Genomic DNA, 15,297 nt, shown 5'->3' with positions numbered 1-15,297 from the left:
TTACAAAGAGGATCCGGAATTTTTTTTTTCTTTAAAAGAAGAAAACCAGTTTTATTTTGAATTATGTTGAATGATTTCTTGTTGTGCCTTATTTATCCATTTTAATTTATAAAAAAAAAATTAAATTGTAATTTAAATTCAGTAAGTTACTTCATATTTTTATTTTTGTTGACGTTCTTTACTTGTGTTAGACGATCAAAAACAATCAGGAAAGTATCATCTTTGGTTTACGGTACTTTTATTATTAAAAACATTATTTGTCTTTGTGACTTAAATTTTTTTTTTTTTGCTTACCGGAACTTTAATTTGTACGGTTTCTTTCCTTTTTTTAAATGCATTTTAAAATATTTATTTTTTAAGCTTTTATTAAAAATTTTTTATGAGTCGTCTGAAAAAAAATTATTGCAAACCGGCATGTTTAAAGCATAATGTATAAGCGTATGTATTGGGACAGTTACAACGGAATATTTAAATATTTTATTTCAATTCTAGCCTGTTGTTTATCATTTGTGTGATACAGTACTGTTAATTGAGTTCCTAAGACTAAAATAAATCCGATTTTGGATACTATTGGAATGGAATGGAATTCAAAGTTGGCGGGAGCTTTCTCCCTACTTATCGCAGAACCTGGACAGAGTCCCTTGCTGCTGGATGATTCTAATCGGGCTTATTTTTTTTTTAAAAGGGTTATTTTAAATGGCTGGTCTAATTTTTCAATTTTTGTTTAATTTTTTGTGATTTTAAGACGGATTTAGTTGCATTCCAATCCGTTGTTGAACCAGCGTTATCGAACCCATTTTATGGGCCGACCGCGGAAGTCTAGGCTTATGAAGCCTGTCCTCCATACGTAATTCCCCTTCAGACCGTCTACTGATGTCCTTTCGGTGCTAACGCTTCATAGGCTAGCAGGAATACGCCACAACGGGGCACTAACTATAAGAAGGGAGCAATGCGACCCCTACTCCGGAGGAGTCGCAATTGCTGGTTTATTTTACTCTACTTGTAAGTTTTTAAAAAGGAGAGGTTGTGTAGAAGCTCTTCATCCGCTTCTGCTATGGCTGCCCTTCAGGACGCTGATACTATTAAAAGGTCTATTGGAAGATGTTAATGCTAACCGTTCATGTAACCGAAGGTTTTGGCTTTATGTTAATTTAAACCTTTTTAATTTATAATGTTTTTAAAATTAGAGTATATTTGTAATTTTCAGTCTTACGATACAAAGAAAGAAAAAATATTTTATACACTTTCAACCTTAAAAATTAAAAAAAAAAAAAAAAAAAAAAAAGTTAAATTGTTTTCTCTATTTCTACACTATTGTTAAAAAAAGAAAGTTATGTTGTATTTAGAGTGTATGTATGTTTGTTCGTTCCAATCATACCATAGCAGCTAAACGGCTGAACCGATTTAATTGTATGACCCCGCGCTGGAATCCTTACGTTACCGGGAATGTCAGACTATATAAATACGTGTAATATATACGTATTAGAAAAAATTCGGGCCTATGGCCCGCCGCGAAAATGTTACATGGTTTATATTTCATTTAAATATTTTTTTAAAATGAAAAGTACATAAAATTTAATATGAAAAGTACATAAAAGTACATTAATTTCATTAATAACTTCTGATATTTTTTCATATATATATTTTTTTATTGTTATTATTGAATTATTATTTATCGTAATTTTTTTTTACACCACATGACGGTTTGGTTAAAGGTTTTTACCAAGTGTAACTAAATAACGTTTATGAATTTAGCGTACTAACAACAAAAAAAACTTTTACAACAAAAAGGTTCAAAATATTGAACATTGTTAGCTGTTTCTTGAGTTGTAATTTTTTTTAACACAGATCTAATCCTCAGTGTTTCCCTTTTTTATCCTCAAAACACAAATATAATTTTACGAAAATCGTTCGGATAAAGAAGTATAAATCGTTCGACAAATGAATCGTTCCTGCGCTGCGGTCAGTTGCCCAGATGCCCGTTGCACCACGTGGTTCGCTCTGCGCCAATAGGAGCTAAAATAAAATTGTGAGCTCATAATCAAAATAGACCCGCACACCACCCTTTTTACTTCCTTGTACGAAGTAAAAGAAGTATTGTGATCGCGAAAAATGTTGGTTTTCAGATTTAAACGGAAATATCCATTTTGACCATCCCTGAATCCATTTTGACTAGTTTTGGCGTGACGTCTGTGTATGTATCTCGCATAACTCAAAAACGATTAGCCGTAGGATGTTGAAAGTTTGAGTTTAGGACTGTTGTAACATCTAGTTGTGCACTTCCCCTTTTGATTGCAATCGACTGGACCAAAAATGTCCAATAAAGCCTAAAATTAATTTTTTTAAATTTCTATTTTAGACTATTTCTTAACTGCAGTAATAAGCCTGAGAGCTTTTCAGCAATATATCATAAGTGGTATTTATTTTCATTGCTTCCAGAGTTATAGACAAATAAAATTTTAATTATTGAAATATTTCGATCTTACAAGGGGAATGCACATCGGTTAAAATCTGACTTCATCTCCTTTTTTGTATTTATTTTTATTTAAATTTATTGATTTATTAATAATTCTTAATCTCTGATTGTAAAAAGAAATTTACGATGTATAATAATAATAATAATAATAATAAAACATATATATATATATATATATATATATATATATATATATATATATAAGTCAGAAGTTATTAATAAAATAAAATGCTATGTACGTTTCATTTAAAAACAAAAATATAGGCGTACAAAAATATAGTATATAACAAAAAGATAGTATATAGGCGTACAAGGAAGTCATGTTGCGTCCACATCAGATTTTTATGGGAACTATATATATATGTTTAAAAAAATCATATGATTTTTTGATAGGCAGTAAATTCTATCCTGCATTTTTGACATGATTACCCATTGCCCTTTGTTAGCTATTCTAGCTATATTTACCGGGGAAGTAAATGAAAATAAATATAACGCACTCTAACCTAACGTTTTGCAATTTAAAACTAAACTTTCATGAAATTAATTTTCAGTTAAGAAATCTTTATACATTGTATTTAACGCGATTCTTTAGTTAAAACTTTTCTCTTTAATAATAAAAATATTTTTATTTAATTAACAATAAAATATTTTTATTTCGCCAAATGTACAGGTTATCAATCACGTTTCTGCTTGGAATGAGAAAAAACGTGATGTTTATTCGGTTCTCGGTGTGATTTGACGGGGCTGTGTAATAACACAATCGAATAAGTGTAAATATATTATTAAAATTTGTTGTGGACACCACATGTCTTCCTTGTACGCCTGTAAAATTTCTTTTACATTTTTTTTTTTTAAATGAAGAGTACATAAAATTTATTTCATTAATAACTTCTGATATTTTTTCATATATATATTTTTTATTGTTATTATTATTGGATTATTATTTATCGTAATTTTTTTTTACAATCAGAGGTTAATAATTATTAATAAATCAATATATTTAAATTAAAAAAAAGAAGTTAAAAAAAGGACGTGAAGTCTGATTCGAACCGAAGTGCCTTCCCCTGTAAGATCCAAATTTTTTAACAATTAAAATTTTATTTGGCTATAACTCTGGAACTAATGAAAATAAGTACCACTTATGATATATCGTTAAAAAGCTGTCAATGAGGGCTTACTAATGCAGTTAAGAAATTAGTCCAAAATCCAAATTTGTTTGAATTTTGGGCCTTCTTGTACACTTTTGATCCAGTCGATTGCAATCATAAAAAGGGAAGTGCACAACTAGATGTTACGACAGTCCTAAATCAAAAATTTCAACATCCTACACCTAATCGTTTTTGAGTTACGCGAGATACGAACAGACGTCACGCCGAAACTAGATAAAATAGATTCAGGGATGGTCAAATGGATATTTCTTTTGAAATATGAAAACCGAAATTTTTCGCGATCACAATACTTCCTTTACTTTGTACAAGGAAGTAAAAATTACTAATTTAATAAAAATTTGAGTAATATTCCAAAAAGGATGCTAATTCAATTAGATATTCCTAATGCAAATAATACCAGAATTGCTACGGAAAATGTGTGTACTTTTTATAACGTTTTTAATTCAAGTCGTTGGATTTTCTACTCTATATCACCTTGTTTACTTAAAACTGCATTCCTTGTTTGCTTAAAACTACAGTTTTTTTTATTTTTAAATTTAGATTTGCCTTTAATCTATTAAAATTAATGTACAAGTTTTATAATGTTCATTAATAATAATAATAATATTATTTATTAATAAAACCAGAAAAGCGGGTAATAATTTATAATGTAATGGACAAATAAACAAATTGAAAAGAAGTTGGTTTGTGTATATATATGTAAAATTTTAAATATAATGTTACTGATGGGTTACTGGTAGGAATCGAACTGGCGACGACGTCGACCGAGTAAGCAAGCGAGGTCAACTAAGATCAAGTTCTGTCTGTCGGAAGAGTCCATGAACATGAACGGTATGCAATGTCAGAGGTCACACACAACTGTAGTCATTATTATTGTTATTATTATTATCATCATCATCATCGCTTATCAAATTCTTTCATAAATATTTTGTATTATTTATTTTACCTTTCAAAAAAAAGTACCGTTTACTTCTTAATTTAACCACAAAATTTGAATCATGAATTTCTTCTTTTTTTTGTTAATTTTCTGTAAATATATCCTTCATTACTTTAACACCAACGGTTATTCGGGTATTTTTTTGTAATATAAAACTGTAATTTTATTTTATTACTGTAAATTTTGATACCGTATTAATACTAGAAGTAAATATGAATCTTCGTTCTACGGTGATAGTGTAATTTTTTTAACGTCGATGTTAGCGTGTATTATTCAGAGAATGTCATTATTTCTATTACTATTATTTGTATTTAGCTTTGGTGAATTGTTTCCTCATGTCCTTGCATGTGTGCGGGTATACCAATTATATCAATTAAAGTAGTTTTTGTTTAACCTTTAATTTTACATTAGATAGGAAATTGTTACGATTATTATCTATGATTAGCTTCCCCATTTTATCTTTTTTAATATAGATAATTTATATTTTATTTAGATTATTAGATTTAAGTCTTGATTACATTTTTATTTATTATTCTTTTTATTTTACGTAGATCATAGTTGATTAGTAAAAGAATTTTCATATCTCCGTAAAGGAAAAACAGTAATTTTCTTCTTTTCCGTCTAGGTAGCGCTAAAGCAGAGCTATAGCTTTATAAGGGAAAGTATTGTAATCGGTCCAATGTGGGCATATGCGGTTTTCACTGGATCTTGACGTTTTGACAGCTAAGGAACCCAAAAAACCGGATGAAACTTCTTCGAATGTTAATGTTAGTATGTACGTGTGTATGTGTTCGGCGTGGGCTTCTAAATCACACCATATATCTCCAGAACTACTGGACCGATTTTCATTAAACTTGATCAGATTACATCTACATACGGAGCATTGATGTCAATAAAGTTTCAATTTGAAAAGACAAGGGAGTGAAACTGTAGAGGAAGGTCACCTTCAGTATCTGGATATTTCGCTTAATTAAGATCATATTTTTCTTAGGGTCATTTGTTATCGAATTCGAATAAAAAACAACAATATTTTCAAAGAAATTTTTTTTCTTCAAAATCATACCCTTATTCCAGAAAATGCTATTGTAGTCGACTGCTATGTTCTGACGTCACAGGTGAGCGATAGAATTAAATAAATGAATAATATTTAAATTGTAAAATAATTACTCGGTCTGGTTTGGTCTCGAACTCGATCGCCCGGCCGACTCGATACCTGATGCGTTAAGCCTTGCGGCTATACTAGCCTAACGACCGTCCAAGCGAAATTTATTTTATGTGACTTATGAAATTATATTATTTTAGTTAGTTCCGCCACACTCGCGCGAATTAAATACGGTATGCGCGCGGGGTATTTAGAATAATTGAACTAAATAAACGAAAAAATATTATATTTAAATAAAACGATAAATATTTTAAATTATGTTTGTAAGTGTATGTGTGGTATGTAAGCCGTGCATCAAAAACAACTGTGTTGTCATCTTTTTTTTTTGTTTCGGGTTACTGTATAGCTAACTTATATTATTTCTCGTTTATTTTAGGTATCTTTCTTTTTAATTAGATATGAAAAAATATTGCTTGGCGGTTTTTTTTGTGGATATCCATCAGGCTTTTGATAAGGTATGGTTGCCTGATCTGCTGTACAGACGTAATCAAGATGAGCTGCCTCAACCATATTATTTTCTATTACCTAATTACCTTGATTGACAGTTCTAATAGGTTAAAAAAAAATATGACCACTTCGAAATCGGGGATTCCGTAGGGTTCAGTGTTGGACCCGGTCTTTCGTTCAGTTTATCCAACGATCTTCGTAACATGGACTATATCACTCTTACGTTATTTGGTGATGACTTTGTGATTATGGCTGTTGGCGTTGACACAACATAGGTCAATCACAGTTAGACTTTTCAGTGAATGGCTAACTAAATGGAAGGTACTAAGGTATTAATACTGCAGAGTTGAGTCATGTGACTTTTCCGATGAGGAGGGAAATCTACCTAGATGGCGTTCACATTCCTCATTCGGTTAACGTACGATACCTAGAACTTCATTTGGACCTCCGCTTTACATGGAAAAATCATGGGAGAAAAGAGGAAACAATTAAATATCAAGCGTAGACGGTTGAACCGGTTATTTGGAAGAAGGTCTGTGTTATCGTTAAATAACAAACTGTTGTTGTACAAGGCGTTTTTAAAAGCCGATCTGGATCTACGGGATAAAACTTTGAGGGAACGGCAAGCGACATTGTCGTGCTGTTTATTATTGGATCTGAGCATATTCAGTTAAACATCATTACTTTAAAAAATGATGTAATTGTTGATCTCCTGCCGGAGTGGTAACGTCTCGATCATTCATCCGGGGGTCCAGGGTTCGAATCACGATCGATATGACATTTTTCATAAGCTAACAAATTTCATTCCCATATTCCAATGTACTAGCTTCTGTGGTGAATTAATCAATTAAATCACGAAGAAAAAATGTAATACTGATTGTTTTAATCATCCGTGGATGATTTTCATGTTAATATCGGGTTGGCGTCCAGTTAGATTATCTTGAGAGTTAACAGTAATGGTTAATTATAATATTTAAGTGAATTAAAATATATGAAGTCAGTGAGACGTAATTAATTCATACATATTCGGGCAGAAAGTTTAACATTCATTTCTGAATTGAGGATATAGGTTTTAATTTAGGGTACACTAAATGATCTTCCACAGAGGAATTCCGATTGATTTTGTTAGTATATGTTTTTATCCGACCATGTTTTTTCAAACTCAACGATGCAGATACAAATGACAGTCGATCAGAATGGAAATCTATATCTTTATTTTCAAACATAGAAAACTCGTTTGCATGATAATGAAAGGAAAATTCAATTGAAAGTTTTTCTTCTTTTCTAGTTTTTTTTTTCCGATTTTGAATTCATTCGGGAAGGCCAATTTATGAAGAAGGAATTGGACTAAAATATCCATTGTCGTGTAAGGGATTCTATCAAAAAGAAAATCCTTTAAAATAAACGAATGCGGATTTGTTGAAGATAATATTCCTGCTTATCGATTCATATTGATCAATACGTTTTTTGCATAGACATTGTAACTCTTCTTGAACAACTGTCATTCTCTTGTAACTCGAAATCAACCGGTTTCTTACTTACTTGCACAAAGCAAAGGAAGTATTGTGATCGTGAAAAAATCGGTTTTCAGATTTCAACGGAAATATCCATTTGACTAGTTTCGGCGTGTTGTATGTACCTCGCATAACTCAAAAAAATTAGCCGTAGGATGTTGAAATTTTGGATTTAGGACTGTTGTATTATCTACTTGTGCACCTCTCCTTTCCAAAAAATCCAAAAAATTTGGATTTTGGACTTTTTAAATAAGTTATTTTCATTGGTTCTGGAGTTATAGCCAAATTAAATTTTAATTAATAAAATATTTGGATGTTACAAGGGAAAGGCACATCGGTTCGAATCCGAGTTCATCTCCTTTTTTTTATTTTTATTAAATATTGATTTATAATACTAACCTCTGATCGTAAAAAAAAGTTTTACAATAAATAATAATTCAATAATAACAATAAAAAAAAGAAAAAAATATCAGACATTATTAATGAAATAAAATCTTATGTACTTTTCATTTTTAAAAAAGTGTGTATATGCAATTTAATAGGTATACCAGGAAGTCATATGGTGTTCACATCAGATTTTTTTAAAATACTCAATTCTGAAAAGAAGGTTATAAGGTAATGTTAACGACATTATCGCTGATGCAACGAAGCAGATCAAAGAGATTTCTAATAATGATTTCCTGGAATGTTTACAAAAATGTTACCCCATAGTATACAGCTGTAAAAGTGTCATTATGCGTTATTCAGTCTTTTAGAAAAAAAATTATTCCGTTAAATTAAAACTACTTTTCATATATACTTAAATATATTTAACATTTATGTAGACCAAATATTTTGTAAAAAACAAAAAAATGTTAACAATTATAAACTGATATTTATGACAATAATTGGTTTTTTAAAGGATTTTTAAATGTTAAGTATGTGATTTATGTATTTTAGTTTGTATTTGTTGTTGTTACTTGTCTATGTTTATTCTTTATTGTTTATTTTTGTAATTTATGATTATGTAGTGTTACTTTAGTCGCTAATGACTGTAATTGTTGATAAGAAAAAAAAAGTGATTTTTACTAAGCATTCTAATTAAAAAACTACGTAAATAAAATATTGTTGCTTACCAAAATCATTATCATCCTTTTTAAAATTGTTTAAGTGATATGATTATGATAAAACAATATTTTTATGAAGCAATGAATGAATATATAGAAAATATATATATTTATTATTTTTTCAGTTGTACCCCTATTGCTGTAGCAGTAGGATAGCTAAAAAATAAATAATAGCAATCGGTCAATATTTTCCTCGAAAGTTTCTCAAAAAATTTCTATGAAATCTACACTGTTGGTATTAAATTTTTGAACAAAGTTTAAAAAGAGGGAGGGTTAACTTTGGCCATTTTGATTTTTTTTACCAACTTTTGGAAAAAAGTACGGTATTACTTTCGCTCGCACGGTGTGATTTTGAGGGGGGGGGTAAAAATGAATTTTCTTTACGTTTTGAGGTATGATGATTACGAAAATACCATTCATGTGTAAAGTTTCGTGGCTCGAAAATATCTACAACTATTTGGTCAATTTCAATGAAAGTTAGATAAGCTGTATTAGTGTATCTGAAGTGGATGTGAAAATTTAATGAACATTAGTCGAGTCGTTTAATTTAAGGCTCGAATTGTGTGGCTCGAAAATCTATATGAATTTCATTAAAATTTAGATATGCTATAGTAGTCTATCAAAAGTTTTGCCGAATTTTTTTACCGACTTTTCGAAGAAAAGTAAAATATTACTTTCGGTCGCACGGTTGTGTTAGTGGGAGTGAAAATGATTTCTATTCACGTTCTGAGATATGATGAGTAGGAAAAATACCATTCACTTTAAATCATTTCTACTTATCCTACCCTATTAAAGGGCATTTGTATGTGGGTTTGTCTGTGTTTCCGTCCCCCTTAGCCGAAAACATGCTTACAAGATCAAATATTAAAAAAAATCATATGATCTTTTTATTTTCTTAAATGTTTATAAACAATAACTAAGAAGAAGCAACACCAACAAATAAGAGCAAAACAAAGAACATAATTGAACATACTGGCTATAAAAAAATCATAAGATTTTTAATTCCATGTACGAAGTAAAGGAAATATTGTGATCGCGAAAGATTTCGGTTTTCAAATTTCAACGGAAATATCCATTTTGACCATCTCTAAATGCAACTTTTTTTGTTTTCTTTTTCCTTCGATAACTACCGTTTAGATAATTCTTCAGAGGATGAATGAGGATGATATGTATGAGTGTAAATGAAGTGTAGTCTTGTACATCCTCAATTCGACCATTCCTGAGATGTGGGGTTAATTGAAATCCAACCACCAAAGAACACCGGTATCCACGATCTTGTATTCAAATCCGTGTAAAAATAACTGGCTTTACTAGGACTTGAACGCTGGAACTCTCGGCTTCCAAAAGCTGATTTAGGAAGACGCGTTCACCACTAGACCAATCCGGTGGGTTCTTAAATGCATCTTGACTGGTTTCGGCGTGACGTCTGTACGTACGTACGTATGTTCGTATCTCACACAACTCAAAAACGATTAGCCGTAGGATGTTGAAATTATGGATCTAGCAATATTGTAACATCTGGTTGTGCACTTTCTCTTTTGATTGCAATCGACTGAACCAAAAGTCCAAATTTAAAAAAAAATTTGGATTTTGAGCTTTTTGTTATCTGCAGTAATAAGCCCTCATTGAGAGTTTTTCAACGGTATATCATAAGTGATACTTATTTACATTGGTTCTAATAAAATTTTAATTAATGAAATATTTTGATTTTACAAGGGGAAGGCACTTCGGTTCGAATCAGACTTCAATTCCTTTTTTAATTTTTTTTTTTGTAATTTAAATATATAGATTTATTAATAATTATTAACCGCTGATTGTAAGAAAAAATTACGTTTAATAATAATTGAACAATAATGAAAATAAAATAAATATGAGAAAATACAGAAATTATTAATGAAATAAAATTTTATATACTTGAATAAAAAAAAAAAATGTGTGTATGAAATTTAATAGTCGTACATGTTAGTCGTGTGGTGTCCACATCAGATTTCTTAACTGTTGATAAACAATAAATAAGAACAGTAATAATTATAAAATAAGTTTTACTACCGTAATTCATTCATTCAATAACGTAGCAGATCTTAAAACACAACTCTTTTCGATAAAAATAAATCGATATTGAAAATACTATCGATTTTTCATTTAGAATCATATATATATATTATATATATATATTCTTTTGGCCTTGTTACAATTAAATATATATATAAAACATGTCGGTCAAATCAAATGAGATGGTAAACAATAATAAAAATTAGAAGAATTTTGAATCCTACATATCCTTCTTAGCGATTTAATGATTTTGAAGCCGGCTTCTCTTTGGTTATTGTGTCAAGAAAGGTTAATTTCGTATTACGATAATTTGTTTCGTAAATTGAATATAATATATAAACAATAAATTAATTAATTTTAGTTATATTTAAGCTTCTAGCTCTCGTAGTGAGTGATTTTGCATATGGATATTTTGGATTTTGATGAAAATGTTGAGGGTGTGCAATCTTTAAAAAATGGTTAAACCGATGTAAACCAAATTTAATTATGAAGATTATTTGCTGGTTTTTTTTCGCTTTTCCATGATCAATTTTCATCATTCAAAAAAAAAATTTACACAAGAGGTAATTAATTTTGGACACCTAATAATCCTATTACGCCGTCCGCTAGGGCGGCTTAGCTGCGGAGGCGAGGTACGCTCTGCAGCTAGTTTATATAAATGTTTGTGGCTAGAGAATCTCCATAACTATTGCAACGATTTCACTGAAATTTAGATATGCTATAATAGTTTATCTAAAATTGTGCCTGTGAAAAATTGATGAAGATTGGTTGAGTCGTTCTTCAGTTATGCTCAGTTTAAGGTTGGTAACAGACGACATTACCTCAAATTGAGGTTATGTTATCTTTGTATTTGTGTAGTTTTTGTACGTGCGTATGCAGCGAGTCACAGTGGTAAAATATTTTAAACTTGATGCTTGTGTGTTGGTTCTACTCATTATTTCTTATTATATCGTCAAATTATGGTTACAGTAATCTAATTTTCTTATAAATAGAAAATATGTGTTAGTCTATGTAGAAAACTACCTTCGTTTTGTCGCTGCCCTCAACTCAAAAACTACTTAACCGATGCGCTGAAAATTTCACAATTTATTATTTATCACGGGAATATTTACTTGTTATTAGTTCCATAATATTTAAATTAAATAGCTGTTTGAGGAATTCGATAGTAACATAGACACCGATTGATGAAAACAATGACAAATCGAGATATATCGATATATACAACGACATTAAAATTTTTATAAAAGAAGTTTTAGATTATTTATTTATACATGTTTTTTTTTTTAATGATTTAAATCAAACACTCAATAGCGAAGCATTGCCTAGTCCACCAGTATTAAATTAAAAAAAACATGTATAAATAAATAATCTTTTGGTTTTCTCATTTAATTATAGTTTTGTATATTTCTTGCCTAAATCATTTTATAAAAAATATTTATTCGAACCGATGTGCCTTCCCCTTGTAAGACATAAATATTTCATTAATTAATTCAAATTCTGCTTGGCTATAACTCTGGAACCAATGAAAATAAGTACCTTATGATATATCGTTGAAGAGGAGCTCTCAATGAGAGATTATTACTGCAGTTAAGAAAAAGTCCAAAATCCACATTTTTGGAATTTTGGGCTTTTTTGGACAGTTTTGGTCGAGACCAGTTTTTTTTTAATTTTCTTACTGGAAATGTATTTACATGTTCCTGTTTTGTATATGTCGGTGAGTGTATTTTAAACAGAGAAGTTTTTAATTTAAATAACCTTTTTATTTTTATTTCATTATCTATTTTTGTTTCCTGTTGTGTACTTTGTAATTTGTCTAATTAGTGAACAATAAACAACCTTCCACGGTCCAATGAGATGAGGATGATATGACATGTAAATGAGGTGTAGTCTTCTACAGACTCAGGCCGACCATTCCTGAGTCGTGTAATTAACTGAACCCCAACCACAAAGTCCACCGGTATCCACTGCCTAGTATTTAAATCCGTATAAAAGCAACTAAAGTTTACTAGGATTCGAATATATCATCAAATTACGGTTATTATAATTTAACTTTCTTTTAAACAGAAAATATATTTTAATATTAAATAAATTAAAAAAACTACACCTCTTTTAGTGTAAAAGAAAAGTTATATAAAAAATATAAACAATATTTATATTTTCATAAATATCTTCCGACTGCCTGGATATTAAAACTTGAATTTTGTCTTGTTTGATTTTGAAAATAAGCTGTTAAATCCATTGATTCGACTACGATTTAACTACTAGACCAGTCCTGTGGGCTAAGTAACACTAAATAAGAGTGAAGATTATTATCTAAATATTGTTATTATTACTAGTATTATTAATTTTGCTAATTGAAAGTAATTAAATTCATTTTTATTAAAATAAAAATTTAATGAAAGAGGAGGGGGCAAGTCTCAACTTTGCCGCTAACCATCCAATCTCCTCTCTCACTTACTCTCTTTCGATTGGGCGAATGAAACGATTTTTATTACATCTTACGGTAGAATTTTCTATTGGCATAAAATATTCGTTTATGTTCTATGTACATAAAACCACGTGAAATTTGCTTTTATACATATATTTATACTGCCTTATTTATCACAGTCAATATAAACTAATATTTTTGTGGCTATTAAATAACGAGACTAATGTGCTACAGAACTGCGCATGCGCCAAATTCGTACGATCGAAAGCTGTTTAGCGTGAAGCCTTCTCTTTCGACGTTTGCCACACCAGTTTCTGTAGATATATTAGTCTGGCCGTGGACTTCGTTTGGATAACATCTGTTATTTTTTTTTTGTTTTGCTGGAAAAATGATTAGTGTTTTATTAGAGCAAAGAATTAACGTGAAATTTCATATGAACTTGGAAAAACCGGTACTGAAATTTATCTTTTATTAAAAAAATTATATGACAATGAATATTTATCACGTGCGCGGGTTTTTGATTGGTTTAAACGTTTTTAAGATGGCCGAAAAAACGTTAAAGATGATGATCATATTTCAAAGCGATGATGATTGGTTTTTCGATATTCATGAGATTATGTACCTTTACTTGGTTCCTAAAGATCAAGATATTAATCAACATTACTACCTTGAGGTCCTTGCTCAACTCTCTGAAAAAATAAGAAAGAAAAAAACGACCCGGAATGTAGAAGAACAAATCATGGGTTCTAAATCAGGACAACGTACCGGCTCATACTGCATTGTCTCTCAATTCGTTTGTAGCCCAGTGTTAGACCATCCGACTTATTCGCCTGATCTGGCACCACGTGACTTTTGTCTGTTCCCCAAGGTCAAATCTGCCTTAAAAGGAACAAGATTTCAGACCGTTGAAGATATGAAAGAAAAAGCGGCACGCGTCATGAAAGAGCTCACAGAAGAAGACTTCTCGCATTGTTTCTAACAATGGAAAATTCGCATGGAATGCTGTTAAGATAGTAGAGGGGTATATACTGAAGGGGATAATAACTAAATATATATAAATTTAAAATAAGATATTTTACACCATTAATCTCGTTATTTAATAACCGCACGTCTTATAATATGATTACTCATGTTATTTTCGGTTTCACTTACAACATTAAGTGTTTGTAATATATTTTTAGCTGAAATAAAATTTATTTAAAACGAATTATATTACATTATTATTTATTTCATAATTTGATAAGTGCGTACTTTACTTGTCATTCAATTTAAAATTTATACGTGTCCATTTGTTTTGGTGCATTTTATGAAGTTGCATTATTTTGTTCGTGGAATATTTCGTTACGCTACATCGAGTTATATTATGCTTGTTTCATTATGTAACAAATATAATATCGTGTGTATATATATATATATAAACGCTACATTTATTTCGGTTTCACTAGTTTTAAAACCTAGCAGTTATAATATAGTTTAACTATATATATATATATATATATATATATATATATATATATATATATATATATTGGTGGTTGTAAAATAATAGTTTTTTCGTAACCAATTTTAAGCATTTCATCAGTAAACATAACTTTCGTTGCGTAGATTGTACTCGTTATAGACGTGTAGTATTATATACTGCAACCAATTTTCGACGCTTTCATCTGTAAAACGTCCTTCAGATATTTCGCAGTATTCGGAATTGAAAAATAATTTTATAATCTCCATAAAATCGTTTCTATTGCAAATAGTTTTCCTAATCTGTTATCCTATTTTTTATTTATTTTATTATTCTTTCAAAATATTTTCTTAAAATTAAAAATCATTACGTAAAGAAATTATTATAAATTTTACTTTGTCATATATGCAAGCTATTTATATCTACGGGAAATCCGTTAAGTAGGGACAAATATATACCCTGAAGTATCCTTTTATGAGTTCTAAATCAGTCTTTTTTCCAAAGAAACCATCATCAGCTATATTGAATTTATGATTTTCTGAATAAA

General features: G+C 29.8%; 1 protein-coding gene across 5 annotated transcripts in view; it reads left to right on the top strand.

The window, feature by feature from the left end:
- FER (tyrosine-protein kinase Fer) overlaps positions 1-15,297 on the top strand; it is a 304,551-nt gene that overhangs the window by 112,945 nt on the left and 176,309 nt on the right. The gene's annotated exons all lie outside the window — the stretch shown is intronic.

The sequence above is a fragment of the Lycorma delicatula genome, chromosome 9 (assembly GCF_047948215.1).
Source record: "Lycorma delicatula isolate Av1 chromosome 9, ASM4794821v1, whole genome shotgun sequence".
In the NCBI taxonomy this organism is placed as follows: Eukaryota; Metazoa; Arthropoda; class Insecta; order Hemiptera; family Fulgoridae; genus Lycorma; species Lycorma delicatula.
This window is presented reverse-complemented; position numbering and strand designations above follow the sequence as displayed.